This window comes from Macaca fascicularis, chromosome 1 (assembly GCF_037993035.2).
Source record: "Macaca fascicularis isolate 582-1 chromosome 1, T2T-MFA8v1.1".
Classification (NCBI taxonomy): domain Eukaryota; kingdom Metazoa; phylum Chordata; class Mammalia; order Primates; family Cercopithecidae; genus Macaca; species Macaca fascicularis.
The window spans coordinates 53,747,425-53,767,302 of record NC_088375.1 but is presented as its reverse complement, the minus strand read 5'-3'; the positions used below and the strand labels follow the sequence as shown (position 1 = coordinate 53,767,302).

Genomic DNA, 19,878 nt, shown 5'->3' with positions numbered 1-19,878 from the left:
AAATCTATTGATGAAGGTATGTCTCCTATCACTTCAAGTTTACATGCTTTCAACTAGTGATCAAATCAGCTGTGTTTAGAAGTAACCTTCCTCTTCTAAGAGCAATAGTTACTATAAGATGACATAGCTGCTTAGGATTCAATAGAAGTTTATTGTCTGCATAGAAAAACCTGAGTCTAAATGAAAGAGAAGATATCAGTGATTCTGTGAAGAGCTATCACATGGCTTCTGAATAATAAAAGGGGAATTTCTGTGAATTTACCAATGCCAAGTAAAGTAGTTTGTTTTAGCTGAAGTGAAACCAGTAGAAATAAGCGAAGCTGAAGCCAAATGTTGATCTAAATAGCTGAAGGTCATACTAAGTGAGTAAACATACTGCAATTTAATAATTATGAAATATTATATTTCTTAAGTATCTGTTTAGCTATAATGTTTGGCTTGATGATTTAAAAACTAAAGATGTTTTTAGTTAGGGTGGACTAACTGCTATAAAAACAAACCTAAAATCTCAGTAACTTACCATAATTAAGGTTTATTTCTTACTCACGTCACTGGTCATTAGTAAACTAATGCCTCATTGAAGTAGGTGTTTTCCGGTTAGGGCTGCTTCATGCAGGTATCATGGATCCAGGCTTCTTGTACCTATGGTTCCACACGTTTTAAGGGCTCAGTTTTCTAAATCTGTCTAGCAGAGAAGTGAAATTCAGACTGTGGTGAAAATACATATGCTCTCAATTACTTTTGCCCAGTGGTGACACACATCAATTTCATTTTCATTCCGTTATTGAGAACAATCACGTCTGATGGGTAAGAGGCCTGGTCAAGAAGATCTAACAGTGTGTCAAGATGAAATAAGTGTTGGGAAATAGCTAGCCAATTTATGCTACAAGATACATGTCTATATAATTGCATTTATGTTTTGTGATTTCCTTTTACATCAAGAAGAAGTCAGAAAGGATTATGTATGAAATTGAATGGGAGAAAATTGTGATGTGTGAAGTAGAACAGATTAGGTAAATACATCTTTAATATCACTATTATTTCTTCTTCAAATGTTTGCTATAAATCCTTAATGTTGGCTATAATTTGATATAATTTACCAGTAAATCAACTGGAATTCAAGTTGTTTTTAAGGCATTTATTTACAAATTTAATTTAAAAAGACAGATATAGAACCATTTAACTCTCAATCTTGTTGGACATAAAATTTTGTAAATAGCAATTAGCTCAAATTAGGTTGTTCAGATTTGTATACTTACTCATATTTTGTCACTTTGATTTCAACTACTAAGAGGTATTAAAATATCTAACTATGATTGTGAATTATTTCTTCCTTTAGTTTGGCCAGGTTTTCCTTGTGTATTTTGCAGCTCTGTGATTAGACACATATATGTGAATGCTTATTACAACTTCCTGATAAATGATTTTTTTCACAATCATGAAATGTTTCCCTCTGTCCCTGCTATTAACTTTTGTTTTCAAGTTTATGCTGCCTGATCTTAATATAGCCATACAAGCTTTCTCATGCTTACTATTAGGATGGTACATTGCTTTACATTCTTTTATTTCAATGAATCTGGGCTTTTATTTTTTATTTTATTTATTTATTTTTTTGAGACAGAGTCTCACTCTGTCACCCAGGCTGGAGTGCAGTTGTGCAATCTCAGCTCACTGCAACCTCTGCCTCTCGGTTCAAGTAATTCTCCTGCCTCAGCCTCTGGAGTAGCTGGGATTACAGGCATGCACCATGAGGCCTGGATAACTTTTATATTTTTAGTGGAGACAGGGTTTCACAATGTTGGCCAGGCTGGTCCCGAACTCCTGACCTCAAGTGATACGCCCGCCTTGGCCCCCCATAGTGCTGGGATTACACCCATGAGCCACCATGCCTGGCCTGTGCTTTTATTTTAAAGTGTATTTTTAAAGGCAGAAATAGTTGTGTGTGTTTTTTTTTAAATCCAGTATGACAATAATTTCCTTTTAATTTGAATAGTCCATTTGTGTTTAGTGCAATTATTCATGTGTTTGGACTGATTTCTATTATTTTGCTACTTGTTTTGTATTTCATCTCTTTTTTGTGTTATTTTTTATTTTATTTTTGCTTTATTTTGAATCAGTAAAGTACTTTGACATTAATGCATTATTTCACTTTCCTTTATTTGTCCTATAGCTATGTCCCTTGTATTATTTTTTATGTGCTTTTCAAGAGATTGCAATAGATATCCTCAAACTGTTAACATCTATTTAAGTTGTTATTGTGTCCCCATTTAGTGTAAAATGTGACTTAAAGAATTTTTTTTTTTTTTTTTTTTTTTTTAGATGGAGTCTCACTCTTTCACCCAGGCTGGAGTGTAGTGGCGCAATCTCAGCTCACTTCAACTCCTACGTCTCAAGTTCAAATGATTCTCCTATCTCAGCCTCCCAAATAGCTGGGATTACAGACGCACGCCACTACGCCTGGCTATTTTTTGTATTTTCAGTAGACATGGGGTTTTGCCATGTTGGCCAGGCTGGTTTCTAACTCCTGACCTCAGGTTGTCTGTCTGCCTAGCCTCCCGAAGTGCTGGGATTACAGGAGTGAGCCTCCGTGCCCAGCCAACGTAAAGAAATTTAATGAAGTTATTATCCTTCCCTTTTTTTGGTCATGTATTTTATTATTACTTCATACTGCCCCTCAGCTATCTCAGGTCTTTGATAAAGTTTTAATATTTTTATTTATTATTTAGATTTAATAATGCTTATTAATTTTTCTCCAAGTTCATCAGTCTTTTCTTTTGTAGGTGTTTAATGCTGTTATTCCAATCCAGGCTACTTTTCGTTTCAGATCATGTACTTTTAAGTTACAGAATTTCCATCAATTTCTTCATAACTTCCCATTTCTCAAGATTTCCCACTTTTTCATTCACTTTATCCATTTTCTGCCTTGCAGTCCTTTGATATATTTTAGCAACTTAAAAAACAAACAAACAAACAAACAAAAACCTTGTCCCTGCTAATTCCAACATCTTTTCACCTTGGTGTCTCTTTTGAATTTTTTTTTTTCTTGATCATGGGCTATATTTTTCTACTTCTTTACATAGATTGCAAGTTTTTATTGTATGTTGGACATCATGGGTGACACTTGCAGTATGTGAATTATGTTGTTTTTCTGTAAAAGTTATGGTGATTTGTTATGGCAGGCAGTTTGATTATGAAGCATCCTCTTGATTCTATCAGGCTCCATTTTATTTTTTATTAAGACAGATCTATTTTAGTTTTGTCCTAAGAATTGCCCTTACTCTCACTTACTTTTGTAGTCTCTCAAGGTTTACCAGAGCCTCCCAATTTTTTATATATATCTGTACTGAGAAAGTTATCATACCTATGTTTGGCTTCCAAACCCACAGCAGCCATTCTCAGGTAGTGCTCATGGAGTCTACTTGTGCATATTACAGCCCAGCCTTTATTTAAAGATTCCATGCAAATGTCTGCTATTGCTCCTATGCACAGCTTTTTCCTTTTCAGACCCTGAAATCCTCGCCTCTTGTCCAAGCTTGAAACTTGCACCAGCAGTGTGGTGAGATTGTTGTCTCTTTTGGATTCGTTGTCTCTTCAGTGTGCAGTGAAAAGTGCCCCCAGGCTGGAATCCAGTCCAGAAACAGGTATAAAATCATATGTTTTCCTTTTTCAAAAATTATATTCCTGCATTTTAATTTTTGTTGTCTCAAATTTTTCCAGTTTCATAGCAGTTTATAGAGGGAGACATATCTTTTTCCAGTTCCTCGGTTATGATAAAAATTAGAAATCCCAGTTGAATCAACTATCGTAATAAATAATTAATAGAAGGCGAAGTCTGTTTTTCTCTTCATGTCTTGTCTTTTTTTACATCATGTAGCTCAGGTAATATTATTGTATGAATACAATGTAGAGTCCTGGGTGCTCATTTTTACAGCTAATTACAATGATTATAATTAATATATAAATACTAATCACCCTATCTAATTTTTAAAATTAAAAAACCAACAGCAATATCAATTCATCTTTAGCTGCCACTTATTCAATAGGCAATCACAGCAATTGCCTTAATTAGAAAAGTTATTGGTAGAAGAAAAGACAAGCAATAAAATGAAGACTACAACTTTCTGAAAACCAAGTCAGGCCTTTTTTTCTTTTTTCTAAAAATAACTGTGTCCTTTGATGAGTACTTCTATAGATATAATACCAAGGGAAATAAATGACAAGTGGGAAAGGGAGCTTTTTCAAATTCGCACAGGTTCTCCTACTCTGCCAGCATGAAAATGCTGTTGATTATAATAAAATGTGATTTTGTTTTCATCATACGCTTCCAAAAATCCGGTATTAATAATAAATAAATTAAACTGAACATGATTTAATATAGGAAATCCTGAGTTATAGCCAACTGGAAACCAGAGGTCTTAGAAAATGTAAGTGCCAGTTCCAATGAAAAAGTATGTAGTATATCCTACTAGTTGTCTTTGGAGTATATATGCAGTTAATTAAAATAATTTGACTTCTAAACCCTGTACTGAATGAAAATCAGAATAGCGTACTTTAAAATCAATAGAGTATGTTAAAAAGTTTTAGTTAGCTACTAAGCTAATGAAATTTCAGTTTTTTTAAAAGAAGCATTTAAAACCATTTTTACGGCCGCGCGCGGTGGCTCACGCTTGTAATCCCAGCACTTTGGGAGGCCGAGGCGGGCGGATCACAAGGTCAGGAGATGGAGACCACGGTGAAACCCCGCCTCTACTAAAAATACAAAAAATTAGCCGGGCGTGGTGGCGGCGCCTGTAGTCCCAGCTACTCAGGAGGCTGAGGCAGGAGACTGGTGTGAACCCGGGAGGTGGAGCTTGCAGTGAGCCGAGATCGGGCCACTGCACTCCAGCTCAAAAAAAATAAAAATAAATAAAAATAAAAAAATATAAAACCATTTTTACTATGTTGGGAGTATTATCTATTCTTAATTATTCCAAATTTATACTGTATATCTTATTAACTCCTATTTTCTTCATTTTAAGACTACACATTAATTTCACTGGTTTATTATTTGGATTCAGACACCACAAAAATTAATTAGAAGATATTTTAATGTAACTGTGATTTATTAATATTCTTATATTTATATTCTTAGGTATCTTAGAAAGGTACTTCAATGTGACTTTAAATTCTGTAAGAGCGTCTTTTTAAAATCTTCTCTACTACTTTTATTTATCACCACTTATTACACATCACAATAAATACTTATTTCATATATTTTTCATGTTGTATGTTTGCTAGTATGTATTAAGAAGAAAGAATGGAAGAGCACTCAAGCTTTCTCCAATGCTGACATTTTGAAAATGTCATAGTTTATAAGGAAATAACGAAAAACCGTATTACATGGCAGAACATTCTGACCTTTTGCTTGGAAAGTGATACGAGTTCTTGGGCAAACTCTGTAAAGAAACTCAGAGGTAAAATTCAGTTACTAATAAGTAATTGAAGATTTCAAAGGTCACAGCACGAGCAACAATTTGGTCTACAAGCTAGGACATGGAATAAATTTTTTTTCAATTATCGATTTCCTCTCTAATGTTATTTCAGGGGCAGCAGACATGTGAAGGGGTGTGTGTGTGTGTGTGTGTGTGTGTGTTTTAAGGCAGCTTTGGATATTGATTTTTAAAGTATTTTTTAAAGGTGACATTGAGATATAGTTGGCATATAACAGGTTGCACATAATTAAAACAAACAACTTGATAAAATTTGACATATGTATATACCTGGGAAACCATCACCATGATCAAGATAATGAATGTGTACGTTACAGGCAAACTTTCCCGGTGCCTCTTTGTACTCCATTCTTCCCTATCCCAACCCCTAAGCAGTAACTGATCTACTTTCTATCACTGTGGACTATTTCACATTGTCAAGATATTTTTGTAAATTAAATCATACTGTATGTTCTTCTTAATTATCTGGCTTCTCTCAACAAAATTATGTTGAGACTCATTCATGCTGTAATATATATCAACAGAAGATTGTTATTTATTGCTGAGGAATATTTTGAATGTACATAATACAGTTTGCTTTTTCACTCACCTGGTGACGGAAAGTTCAGTTGTTTCAAGTTTTGGCTATGATAAAGTTGTATAAATGTTTGCGTACAAATGAGATGGCTGGATCAGAGTAGGCATATTTTTAACTTTTAATGAAACTGCGAAATGGTTTTCTAAAGCTGTTGTAACACTTTACATGCCTCCCAGCAGTATATGAAAGTTCCAGTTCCTCAACTTCCTTGCCAGGATTTGAAATGTTCAGGTTTAAAAATACTTTTTTCAACTTTTATTTTAGAATCAGGAATAATACATGCAGGTGTGTTACAAGGATACATTGCATGATCCTGAGGTTTGGAGTACAAATGAATCTGTCACACAGGCAGTGAGCATAGGACCCAACAGGTAGTTTTTTTCAACACTTAACCCCCTCTCTCGCTCTCCCTTATTACATTCTCCAATCTCTGTTGTTCTCATTTTTATGACCATTTGTATCCAGTGTGTAGTTTGCCCTTACAAGCAAGAACATGTAGTATTTGATTTTCTGTTTCTACATGAGTTTGCTGATGATAATGGTTTCCAGCTGCATCCATGTTGCTGCAAAGATCACGATTTCTTTCTTTTATACGCCTACATAATATCTGATGGTACATATGTACATATGTACCACATTTTCTTTATCAGATCTACTCTTGATGGGTACCTGGGTTGATTCCATGTGTTTGCTATTGTGAATAATGCTGCAATGAACATATGAGTACACATGTATTTTTGGTCAAAATTTTTTTTCTTTGGATATATATACCCAGTAGTGGAATTGCTGAGGTGAATGTTAGTTCAACTCTCAGTTCTTCAAGAAATCTCCAAACTGCTTTCCACAGTGGCTGAATTAATTTACATTGCCACCAACAGTTCATAAGTGTTCCTTTTCTTCACAGCCTCACCATGTTATTTTTTAAAATAATAGCTATCTGTATTTTTAAAATAATAGCCATTCTGACTCATGTGAGAGTTGTCTCATTGTGATTTCGATTTGCATTTCTCTGATGATTAGTGATGAAGAACATTGATGTATGTTTAGTGGATGCTTGTATGTCTTCTTGTGAGAAGTGTCTGTTCATGTTCTTTGCCACTTTGTTTTTTCCTTGTTGATTTAAGTTCCTTATATAATCTAGATAATAAGCCTTTGTTGGATGCATAGTTTGTGAATATTTTCTCCCACTCAATAGGTTGTCTGTTTACTCATTTGATAGTTTATCTTTCTGTGCAGAAGTTCTTTAGTTTAATTACAGCCTATTGTTACAGGAAAGGGGTTCCGACGCAGATCTCGAGAGAGGGATCTTGGATGTTGCTCAAGAAAAGTTCAGGGCGAGCCTGTACAGTAAAGTGAAAGCAAGTTTATTAAGAAAGGAAAGGAATGAGAGAGTGGCTACTCCATAGACAGCGCAGCCGTGTCTAAACTCCAAAGGGAGGAGGCTTCAATGAGTCTTGTCTAATCTTCCCCACTTTCTGTAAGGGCCTGAACTAATTTTTCAAGTCTTTGGAGTCCTCTTGGCTGAGAGGGGCATCCATTCAGTCAGTTGTGGGGATTAGAGATTTGTTTTTGGCTTACAGTATTGTATCCCAGCAATCTTTGCCTAGTCTAGAAATTTCAAAATTTTACATTTCACATGTAGGCATATCATCATTTGACTTAATTATTGTATATGACGTGAGGTTTGGATAAAAGTTAATTTAAAATTTTTTACTTTGTATAAGTTATTTCAATAGTTCTTTCACAGTTTTTGAAGACTGTCTTTCCCAACTAAATCTCCTTGTAGAAATCTGTTGTCCATGTATATGTGGCTCTCTAATCTCTTCCATTCAACTATGTGTCTATCTTTATGTCAATACTACACTGTATGATTACTATGACTTTATGCATCTTTTGTACTTGGTCATTAGCTACTTATATCCAGATGGGTCCCCAACTTATGGTGACTTGATCTGTGAATTTTCAGCTTAACTATGGGTTCATCGAGGTATTAAATGCATTTTAAACCTAGAGTATGGGGTTTTATCTTGGGTTTATCAGGACATATCCCCATTTTAAATCAGGGAACCCCCGTATTTGTCATTGTTATTTCTTTTTGATATCCTGACCCTTTATCATTATAAAATATTCTTTAACTCTGGCAACATTTTTTGTTTTAAAATCTATTGCCTTTGTTTTAAAATCTATTAGTAAAGCCACTCCAACTTTCTCTTGATCACCTCAGCATCCCGAAGCTGGGAGTAGGATGAAAAATGCTAAAGTCCTTATCCTCTGGAGAAGGAAATTCTCCAACTGGGCGCTAGGGTGGGGAGTGGGAGGATGAGGGAGACCTGTGTTTTTGGCTACTGCAGTCTGGAGAGGTGTCTGCTTCGCTGAGCTGGAGAGGAGGGAGGGACTGGTATAGGTTCAAGTTCTGTATTATCACCCTTCTTAACCAATTTTTGTAGATTTTCTTGAATAGGTGTTTCTTCTTTTACTTGGTGCTCTTAGGATCAATTCCAGGTTTAAATGATTGGATTCATTTTTGGAAAATAATTTCTCCCAATTTCCCTGGGGATTGTGTCAGTGGAGCTCTTCATGTTATCATACCTAAAGTGAATCTCTGGAATTTCTAATGTATACATAATATGTTGCTTTTTAAAAATCATGAAGTAAAGGTAACAATATGTTTACATGTATTACAACTTGGTACTTACACGGGTTTCAGTTATATTATTTTCTCTGATGTTTTTATGTCTATAATATTTTATAGTTTTAAAAACTAAGAGAAAATTACTAAGAGGGTGTATATCACTGAAAGTATCATGGCACTGACTGAACTGTTTTGCATCTTTATTCCACGTGTAAGATAGATAGGTCTATCATAATCTGGCAGTATTGTTCAGATTGTGATTAATCACAATGAAGATTTATTTACGTATAACTTATCACTATTACTGCCTACTTCAGACCTCCATCGCTCATTCTGGGTCCCCATTGTTTACACAATCCAGTCCACATTTATGTGCAAATAATTTACATTTTTTATTATCAGGACCAAGTCTGCTTCTCCAGCCTTATCATCCACTGCTCTGTTTGTATGGCTTTTAGCCACTATAGAATATTTAATGTTACTCATGTGTACTACATTTTCATTTATATCTGTATTTTGTATTTTCTTTGAACTGAAATTAGCATTCTCCATACTCTATCTGAAGAAATGGTAGTCATTTTCTAGGATGAGCTCATATATTATTCTCTTTGTGAATACAAATAGTAGCTAAAAATTACTGAGCTTGTGTATATGTCAAGCGAACCGCATACAATTCCAGATTTAATTTACTATCTTTGGAAAGAAGGCAATTTTACCCTCCTAAGTGCATAAAGTACATTAGAATGAGTGAATTAAATCCCAGATTGCTATGTCATAGCCAATATGTCAGTATTTCTGACATCATAGACGAGTATCTTTTCTCTAGAACATTCAGGTTTCCACCAAGTTTTCTTCAACATTTTCCTCTTCAATTGTCTCACTTCACTTTCCACACCTATTGTACTTACTTGCTCCTTCCCCTCTGTTAACCAAGAATGTTCTTCATAATGCTGAGCTAAATAATGCTGACTTCATATTCTGATCACTTTGATATTTGATATTTACAAGAGGGTATAATTCATTTAATAAATTCTGAAATTATGGAGGCTTTTTTTTTGTTATATTCAGCAAAAAGAATCATGAGAAAAACAGAAAAATTCTCAGAAAATATTTGTTGAGTCTTCAGATTTTATGGTTCTTAATAGATAAGTAATTATGAAGGTTTGGGACTTATTTTTACAATGTGACAGTATTTATCTTTTTACTTAATTAAATTTAAAATTTATTCCACAGAGGCCAATAAAACATTATTAACAAGGGATATATATGTATGTATATGGTATCCAGTAAAAGTTATGCATTAAATTTTACCTGTAGCTTTAACAATTAGGCTTAAAATTTTATGGAAATAAATCAGATTCACATGGGTACATATGAGTAATACAAAACAGATAGCTAGAATAATTTATTTGAGTTATATTGCAGTGTAAACATATTTTACTTGATTCTTCATGTATTAGCTCTGACAGATAGGAAATTTATTTCAAACCCCTGGGTTCAATTTTTCAGTCTTTTACTTTCTCCCTAATCTTTAATAAAATAATATTTTAAAAAGTCATACTAGCAAAACATGAGGTAATAGATATCATTGACCATTTATTAAAAAGGACACTTTGCTAATAATTATCCTGATGCCATTTGAAACGGCATCTTCATGTATTCTGTATCTTGCTGCAATTGATCTAGCATTAATCAATTATAATGCCCAGGAAAACTGATGTTCATTCATTTTGGTCAAGGACAAAATGTGAAACTGTGTCAAGTCATTGGAGGATTCTTTTTTTATAAATATCCTATTCTTAAATTTTACTATGCATATCTACTTCCATTTAGGCATCCTGAATATTAACAAATCTCAATGTATAAAGTATGCACAAGAGGGATTTTTAGCACATATAATGAAGTCAGAAATTTATAGTTTATTTTTTGGTTAAATCTCTTGCCTTCCAAATTTCTTTTTTTCTGCTTTCTTCTTTTCTTCATGAGTATTTTTAACACAAAGTTAAAATTGCTGGCATATTTCAAGCAACATTATAACCTTCAGAGAAAGAGAAACAAGAGCTGTATGCTTTTTTTAAAAAAATGTAGTCTTAAATAGACAAGCATTGCCAGTAGATTATATTGCATATAATGACAATGACAGTTATTTGACATTGTGTGTGACGTGTGCATGAATAACCATTTGTATATGTATCAGAGTAGTAATTTGAAATAAGATGGAGCAAAGCGTTCTGTTATCATTTAATCATATGCTACATTAAATGGGTATATAAAATATTTAAAAATCAGAAAAATTATGTTTATTTAAATTACAACAATTTAGAACAATACAGTTATTTTCACTTGTTTTCTTCACCATTTTCTCTTACAGTTTTCATACAGATTTCAAATATCATTTAAAAATTGATGTATCTAAATAATATAAACACAACACTTTACTGTTTTATGCAGTATATCAACTATACTCATGTCTTTCGTTTTCAAAAGCAAAACACATTTACACGTATTCCACTTGCCTTTAAAATTGATACAAATAAAGTGAAATTATCATCATCCTTTTGTCAGAATGAAAATTCTCATTTGTAGTGGATAAATTAATAGGATCTATCATAAGAATAGCAAATGAACATAGCACTCTCATATCAGTGAATAACCAGTAAAAACTTACCCCAATGCAAATACTACATGGGTTTCTTTGGATGCCACTTTTTTCCTTCCTGTAGGGGGTGATTTTAAGCAAGCAAGGATAAAGTCATGAGGTGTGTTAGGTGAGGGAGTAGAAATTAGTGAAAGTGATTTGTGTCCTGAAATACCTGGAGTGTTATCAAGTAGCCCTAGCCTACCTACTCCTTTTTAATTATTTCCTTGGTTAAGCAATGCATACTTACACAACAGCGTGGGAATAACTTTCATAGAACTATGTGTGCAAAGCATTGACTGCATCAGCTTAGTTTTGATGCTTTTTCTCATATATTATTTCTTTTGATGTTCACAAAACTGCAGGACAAGTTTTATTCTTTCAGTTTAGTAAATAAGAAACGAGCTCTCAGAAGGTGTCATATATAAGAATCAAATAGCTAATGATTGTTTTGTTAGGACTTAAATCAGAATCATATTATCCCCCATCGAATTATCTTTTCACCATATTGCATCTATTGTGGCAAATTTAGTAAGCACTTCAAGGATGGCAGGTGATTTAAAAGCTTCTTTATCCCCCAAACAACTCTGGAGTTTAGTGTTAGAATGTCTGTTTTTCAGATGCAAAACTGTAACTGAGATAAAATAAATTATTTGCTCAAGAAGTTAGTGGTGTTCTAAAATTGTGCATGTGTTTCAGGCTGCAAAGTCTCTATCATACATTTTTTCTGTGGCAAGCATTCACTGGAAAAGTGGAAGTTTATAAAACTGAAAATTGTATAGCCCTATAAACAAGTCTTGAATTCTTTCATTAAACCTGGGCTGTGAACAGAGGCAATCACACACGGGAGTGTGGCAAACATTTATAGGAATATATAAAATATTAATTCATTAATTAGTAATTTGACTTTAACAAGTTGAAATTTCGTTTATTACTTCATGTGCATCATAAAATAATTATTAAAGCATGAAGTAATCAATATTTAATAGGCAGCCAAATTTATCTTTCCAAGCATTACTCAATATTTTTTTCAATAAAGTGTATATTTTAAAAATTTTAAGCTCTGTCCACGTGCAGCAGCTCATGCCTTTAATCTGAGCACTTTGGGAGGTCAAGGCAGGAGGGTCACTTGAGTCCAGGAGTTCAACACAAGCCCAGGCATATGGCAAAACTGTGTCTCCACTAGAAATACATAAAGTAGCTGGGCGTGGTGTGACCCTGTAGTCACAGCTACTTAGGGGTGTGAAGCAGGATAATCGTGAACCCAGGAGGCAGAGGATGCAGTAAGCCGAGACAGCGCCACTGCACTTCAGTCTATTTTGAGTTATTAAATTAATTACATTAATTTTTAAAATATATATATAAAATAAATATATGCCACATATATAGTTAATATCACATATTAATTATATATGTGATATATGTTTATTTTTTAGTGTGTGTTTGTGTATATATATAAGACTAAAATCCTCTTTGGCCACTTTTCGGAGCCATTGTTTACTGTTAAGACTTCAGAGCCATAATTTTTTCCCTCCAAATTTCTTGAACTTTGAAATATCTACCAGGTAACACTGTTGCATTTTCTCAGAAATCTGGAAGCACAGAACAATAATGACAATTTACCCACATTCATGTTTTGAGTATTATTCCATTTTAAATGCATATATATGTGCAGATATATGTATTACTATTTGTATACATATCATCTAAGGGTATGTGTGTGTATGTGTTTAATCACCCTCCATTCGTCAACTGAGGAACTATTTGTATCACATAGAGAAACATAGAGGAATAATTTTTTATATTGTTAAGGTGGACCTTAACATTTTTATTGTGAATTCCTTATTATTTCTTTTACCGGGTGTTTCTTTTCTGCTTTCCCAAACCTTCGCTGAGTAAATTTTTAAGTAAATATCTGTCTTGAAGTAACTCTTCTTAAATGGATAAATGAGGTCCTGTGTCTTTTATATGGCCTCACACAATTGTGTACTTTATGTTTATACATTTACCGTAATTATAATTTTCTATTTATTTGTGATAATTTAATTAATATCTTAGTTTCTTCCTAATATGACATTTGTGAAGGTAGACGCAATGTCTACTTTTGCCCACTTTTTATCTCTTTGTGCTTAAGTCAATATCTGAAATATATTAATACATATTTTTAAGTGAAATAATTAGGGCTAATTCCCAGTTCATTTTTCTCTTCTCTCTGAAACTTTATAATAAACATTTTACCATGGAGTTAAATATGTTTAACTTAAATTGCACATGTAAATATTGTGATATTTTTAATAATACAGAGCTCTTTATTTGTTCATACTCATTTTAGATAATATTTTTGCATTTCATTTTATTCTGGCTTTACATTTCCAAGAAAGATATTTTAGCTCTGGAGTATATATTGTTAGTCTGCAGATGACACTTCATTTTATGAGGCTAACTTGCAACAACCTTCACAACCTAACAAGCCCTTTTTGTGTTCAGTATCAGAAAAGTTTTAGAAAAGTTTAATAGTTAGGTATTACACATAAAGGTCTCAAATATCTCTTTCCATATCCTTTGACTCAATTTTCTTTCATGTTATGTTTAATAGTATTAGATATGGTATCAGTTATACCAACATTATATGTTAAACTAGTTGAGTTTTAAGAATGTGATGGTTTAGCCTAACAAGGATATATCGATTTAGTTTTGAATCTGTGTGGCCAATTCTTACTTTTTCCTGAGTGTCATCAGGAAAATTGCTTGTTGTCTCCGTTTCCTCATCTTTTATATGAAATTAATAAGGATCACTAGTTAATGTTGGGATAGATGAAATTGGAAATAATTAAAATATATGTATTTTTGTTTGTGTGTGTACATCCTGGTGGATAACAGACCTTTACAAATGGTAAGAATAATAGGTATTAGTACAGCTTTAAATAAGACATTAATAACATTGATAGTAATGTAGTAATGACATTTTAAAAAGAGAATGTCAGATAAGTAGTGAATACAATGAAATTTGTAAGACCTACTATTCCTTTACCTAACACACACGCATACACACACACACACATACACACACACATTTAGAACTAAAGCCTCTAAAGAATAATAGTACTTTCAGCATAGAAGTATAGTCATCCTCACCTGGTTACTTAAGTAAGGTGTCCTGTAAAGGGTTACATTGTTAATATTTGAAGTCACTTTTCCAGAAGAGCTATTTTCTCCATTCAGTAGACTTAAAAACATATGCACCCATTCATAGCTATAGTGGATGTTTAGGATTTAAAATGCAAAATAGATATTATTTAGAAGTTCTTGCTTGCAATTAAAAGGGTAGAAGAGAGGCAGAATCCATCTTCCCATCTTTTTGGCTCTTTCTGCTAGTAAGCAGAGTTAGGAAATTTTGAGTTTTATCTGTGACAGTATTCCATTGTTCATTCTCTGGTCTTGGTTTGTTGTCTATGCAATGTCAGTGGTATATCCATGTATGTTCTTTATTTCCCGGATTGAAGATATTGTTTTGTGTCTATGAACTGATGCCTTCAGTGGTCTCAGAGGTATCTCTGGCAGGCCAGTTTTTCATGATCATGGGATCATGCTAAGGTAACTTCAGCATTTCCAATAATTTGGTAACACGCAGTTCTCCATATTAGTTTTTTTTTTTTTTTTTTTCTTAGATTACTTCAAGTAGTTTGTTTCCTTCCTTGGACTGATTTTTGCTGCTATGAGTCTTGTGAGGAACTCTGTAACCTTCTAGCTTTCTTTCCTCTTACCTTTAATCTTATGTATTAACATATTAAGTACAGTGATTCTTAGAAAAGGCATGTATTATTTGCCACCTCCCAAAATTATACACAAAATTCAATTTATAAAACTTGAAGTCTAATTGCAATATCGTCATTTTTATTTACTCTTTTTACCTAGTAGCAATAAAGAATTCAGGGCAAAATTTAAGTGTTTGAAAAAAGAGTCTGTAATAGTTTTTATTAAATATTTTGAAAAAAGGATTTACTCTGCAAGTTTTTTTCATAGCATTTATTATCTACATTGCTGGTCCTCAATCATAATATTATGAGATGTATTACAGATTACATATAACGAATGATAAGGTGCTTAGTATTTTGATTGTGTAGCTTTGCAAAATTAGAGAGGTTTCAAAGTTTTCCGCTCATTGACGCCACTCTTGCTCATTTTGTTGAAGCATTATTTTTTAAATAGTGGTGGAAGTGGAAGGCATATATCTTGAATACTAGTACTTAAGCATTATGGGCCAGCTAACTACAGAACTGTGACAGAACTCTTTGGGAACATTAAAAATGGTAATTTCAAGTTAGTTTAGTACTGATATTGCCATGGCTGTAGGTTGGATTTGTGCACAGTATACATTTTTAGGTTCAAGAAATATTTATTGAGCTTCTACTCTGCAGGGTAGAGATGGTGCAATGATGAAACAGATATAAACCTGGCCTCAAAGACAGTTTTAGCATGGATGATGGACATCAACCAGCCAAATGTACAACTTGTTATATATTAATAACTGTTACAGTTATTAACAGTTATTTGAAATTACTAGCAATTAATTAATTGTTTTTTTTGTTTTGTTTTTTTTTTGTTTTTTTTTTTTTTTTTGAGACGGAGTCTCGCTCTGTCGCCCAGGCTGGAGTGCAGTGGCGCGATCTCGGCTCACTGCAAGCTCCGCCTCCTGGGTTTACGCCATTCTCCTGCCTCAGCCTCCTGAGTAGCTGGGACTACAGGCGCCCGCCACCGCGCCAGGCTAATTTTTTGTATTTTTAGTAGAGACGGGGTTTCACCGTGGTCTCGATCTCCTGACCTTGTGATCCGCCCGCCTCGGCCTCCCAAAGTGCTGGGATTACAGGCGTGAGCCACCACGCCCGGCGATTAATTAATTGTTTAATCATATGATTGGGAAATTGAAAGTCTCAAAGGTTAGGAAACATTTTCTTTATCATGGGCCATTTAAACTGAGATTTTAGGGAATGAGTAGAAAGATGATGTTGAATGAAGGAGAGGAGAGCTTTGTCCAAGCATAGGGAATAATATGTGCTCTATGTAAATTCATATTGGAAAGAAATGAGGCAACTCTAACAACAAAAAGAGGACTTGTTGCTGTATTATAAAGATCACAGGAGCAGATTTAAAGAATTCAGTTATAAAAGCAATGTGGAGCTATTGGAGGTTTCAAGGAGAAGAATGACATTGTAGAAGACTACGTGCTCGCAAACCAGATGTTCTCGATAAGTCCTGCTCTTGCAAACAAAGCAGGACGTTTCTTCTCTGCAAACAGGAAGAACACAGGAGTCAGCCGCAAGCAGCAGACTGGGAACTGGTTAATGTTTAAGCATCTTGAGAAATCAGAAAGTTAGGGAAAGGTCAGAAAAACAACTCATGACATAAAAACAACTTGTGTCATAAAAACAACTTGTGCCTTGTGACGTAGTAAAATTCCATAAGCGTGTATAAAATAAAACAGAGCGTGCTGCTTGGGGCGGCCGCCATGTTTGTCTTGTCCTGTGTTGTCTTGTGTGTTCATTCCTTTGTTTAGGAAACACGCGGACCCCAACATGACATAATTAGTTTTGGATTTTAGAAAGATACTTAGGATGGAAAATTGATTAGAGGAAATTTGTAGGAAGACTAATTATGTTGCCATTTTCTTAATCCAAGCAAAAGGTGATAGTAAGCTGGATGAGGGTATTGGTAGTGTGTATCAGCTGAAAGATGTCAGAGAAGTGTTGTATGGATATTATTCAAAGTTCTATTACTGTAAATTTTATCAAAGAAAAAGCATCAATTTTAATCTCTAATGTGACCAAATCATATTTTTCCAGACTATTGTCATGTGCACTGAATCAAAACAAATGAAAAGTTGAATTATTTGTGTTGTGATGTTGTTCAGCTTAGAGCTAAGATAAGAATTTTCAAATTTATTTCATTTGAGAATAAAAATATTTTTCAAACAAAAATAACAAAATAAAGGTAGCTGGCATAATCACTAATCCTTTTTAAGTAAACAATAATGTGATTCTTGTTTGTGTAATGTGTAGGGAGAAGGAAAACCCGGCTGGGTTTTCTGATTTATTGAAACTCTTTTGAAATTCAACAAGTAGGATTAACATTATTGAAAGCCTAAGGTGTCTAGAGAGTTTGTGTAGTCTAGCATGGAGACTTTGCTTGTCAGATGTCTCAACTACAGTGAAAGGTAACACTAGCATGACAGAAATGGTACTTGTTGAACATGTTTATAATGCCCCTGGGATGAGATGTCTAATGCAGACATAACTACACAATTCCCTTCCCGAGTTATTTGTTTCTAACATTAGCGTTTTCAGGAAGCTAGACAGTTTTTCAATGTAATTTTTCTTAAAGTTCCAATTAACCACATAATTAATGAAAAATATTGAGAATATGTTTTAGCACTTTTAACTTACAAAAATCAATGTGGTGTGTTTGCTTATAGCATGTGTTTTCTTTTTATTTAGTAGCAGCTAACAACTTCTATATTGTCACATTAAAATTGTTGATATCTTTACTGGAGACATTCTCCGTGTTTATCACAGTCTCTATAGTTATAACATATTGCAAGAAGGCTGTTAGAGCTTAGAAATACGTTGATTGTAGTTCTCCTTATGTAGAGATTTTGATATAGATTACTAAAAGGAGTATATCGTAGTGTGTGATCTGATGTGTGATCACCATAACAACAGTAAACAAAAAAGCAATCATGAGAAGTTGAAGCAAAAAGCTGGGTTCTTAAGTTTAAGAAAGTTTAATCTATCAAGATTTAAAAAGCAAACACTGATTTTTAGAGTCACAGTTCAGAAAATTAGAGAGATGATGAAATGGAAAGTTCTTTGAGCAATGTTATAATTTGCTGCTCTTCCTATTTTTTAAGCCATGACTAGCAATAGACTGGGGGTTTTCTTTGAGGAGATTGGTTTAGAATGTCTCTGGATTCAAGAAAATTGACACATTTTAAGATGAGGGTGAAGTGCTGGAATGAATGAGGATGTAGAGCAACAGAAACTCTCATTCCTTGCTGGTGGGCAAGCAAAATGGCACAGCCACTTTGGGAGACAGTTTGGCAGATTTTCACACAACTAAATATAACCTTATCATATGACCCAGTAACCTTACCGTATGATCATCCTCCTTGGTATTTACCTAAAGGAATTGAAAATTCCTCTAAAAATGGATGTTTATAGTAGCTTTATTCATAATTGCCAAAACTTGACAGATAAACTGGTACCTTCAGACAATGGAATATCATTCAGTATTAAAAAGAAAGGAGCTATCAAGCCATAAAAAGACATTCAGGAATCTTAACTGCATATTGCTAAGTGAAAGAAGCCAATCTGAAAGAACTACAAATATCAGGAGTTTGGGGAGAGAAAGATGATTTTTAGGGCAGTGAAGCTACTCCGTATGGTACTTTAATAGTGTACACAGGTTCATTATATATTTGTCGAAACCCATAGAATGTGCAACCCCAAAATGGACCCTAATGTAAACCACTGACTTTGAATGATAATGATGTACCAATGTAGGTTTATCTATTCTACCAAATGTACCTCTTTGGCGGAGGATGTTGATTAAGGAGCTATGCACATACCGTGGTAGAAGGTATACGAGAACGTCTCTGTTCCTTCCTTCAATTTTTCTATAAACCTAAAACTTCTCTAAAAAATAAAGCCTATTAAAAAATAAAAACAGGAGGAAGAAATGAAATATATACCGCTGGTTGAGATATAGTTTGTCATAAAATAATAAAGAAAACGCCAGTGAACCAACAAATTTTACACAAAAGTACACTGACATTTCCTGAATACAATTTATAAACTCATTATTTAAATATACATAGTTTATTCCACTATAAATTTAGTCATTTTAATAAATCTCTTGCTTTTTAATTTTATTATATAAGCTCTTAGTTTCATTACTGAGTCAAACACTTTGAGGAGAGTTAGCTAAATTGGACAAATGTACTTGAAAATAGTAGACAAATATTTTATACCCCAAATGAAAGTCAGAAAAAGAGAAGCCCTCACAAAATGGTCATTGAGTAGTGTGCATTTTTTTGAGCATTCTGTCATTTGCATGCTGTCTTTATATTGCTCATGCTCTTTTTCTTTTTTGTTTAAGGCAACCAAACTACTGTGGCTAAAAATATAGTTCTTTCTCAGTTAATGTACCCTGATGAGGTCTTCTGAAATATATCTGCTATAGGTCTCTGTCATTGCTCATGTTTCCTTTTTGTAGTTGGCTATATTTTATACACCTCTGATTTTCCACACAAAGAGAACTACTTATAGATTCAGTGCTACAGAAATCTTCCCCTCTTTATGGCTCTAGTACTCTAGCTATCAAATTTCTTTAATAGTTAATATACAGAAGTAGGTACACATAAAAAATGAAACTTAACACAAAGGCAGATAATTATTTATAGATAATTCATCAACTGTGATGCAAATATCTAGAGTGCTATTAGATATAAAATACTGTGTTGTAGGCCGGGCGCAGTGGCTCACTCCTG

The 19,878-nt window shown here is 33.7% G+C and overlaps 1 long non-coding RNA gene across 1 annotated transcript in view; it reads left to right on the top strand.

Annotated features, from left to right (window-relative positions):
* Positions 1 to 800: 800 nt before the first annotated feature.
* Positions 801 to 19,878, top strand: part of LOC123572393 (uncharacterized) — a 41,841-nt gene continuing 22,763 nt past the window's right edge. Inside the window, exon 1 of the long non-coding RNA XR_006696935.2 lies at positions 801 to 1,013. This is a non-coding gene — a long non-coding RNA (uncharacterized lncRNA). The remainder of the gene's footprint in view (positions 1,014 to 19,878) is intronic.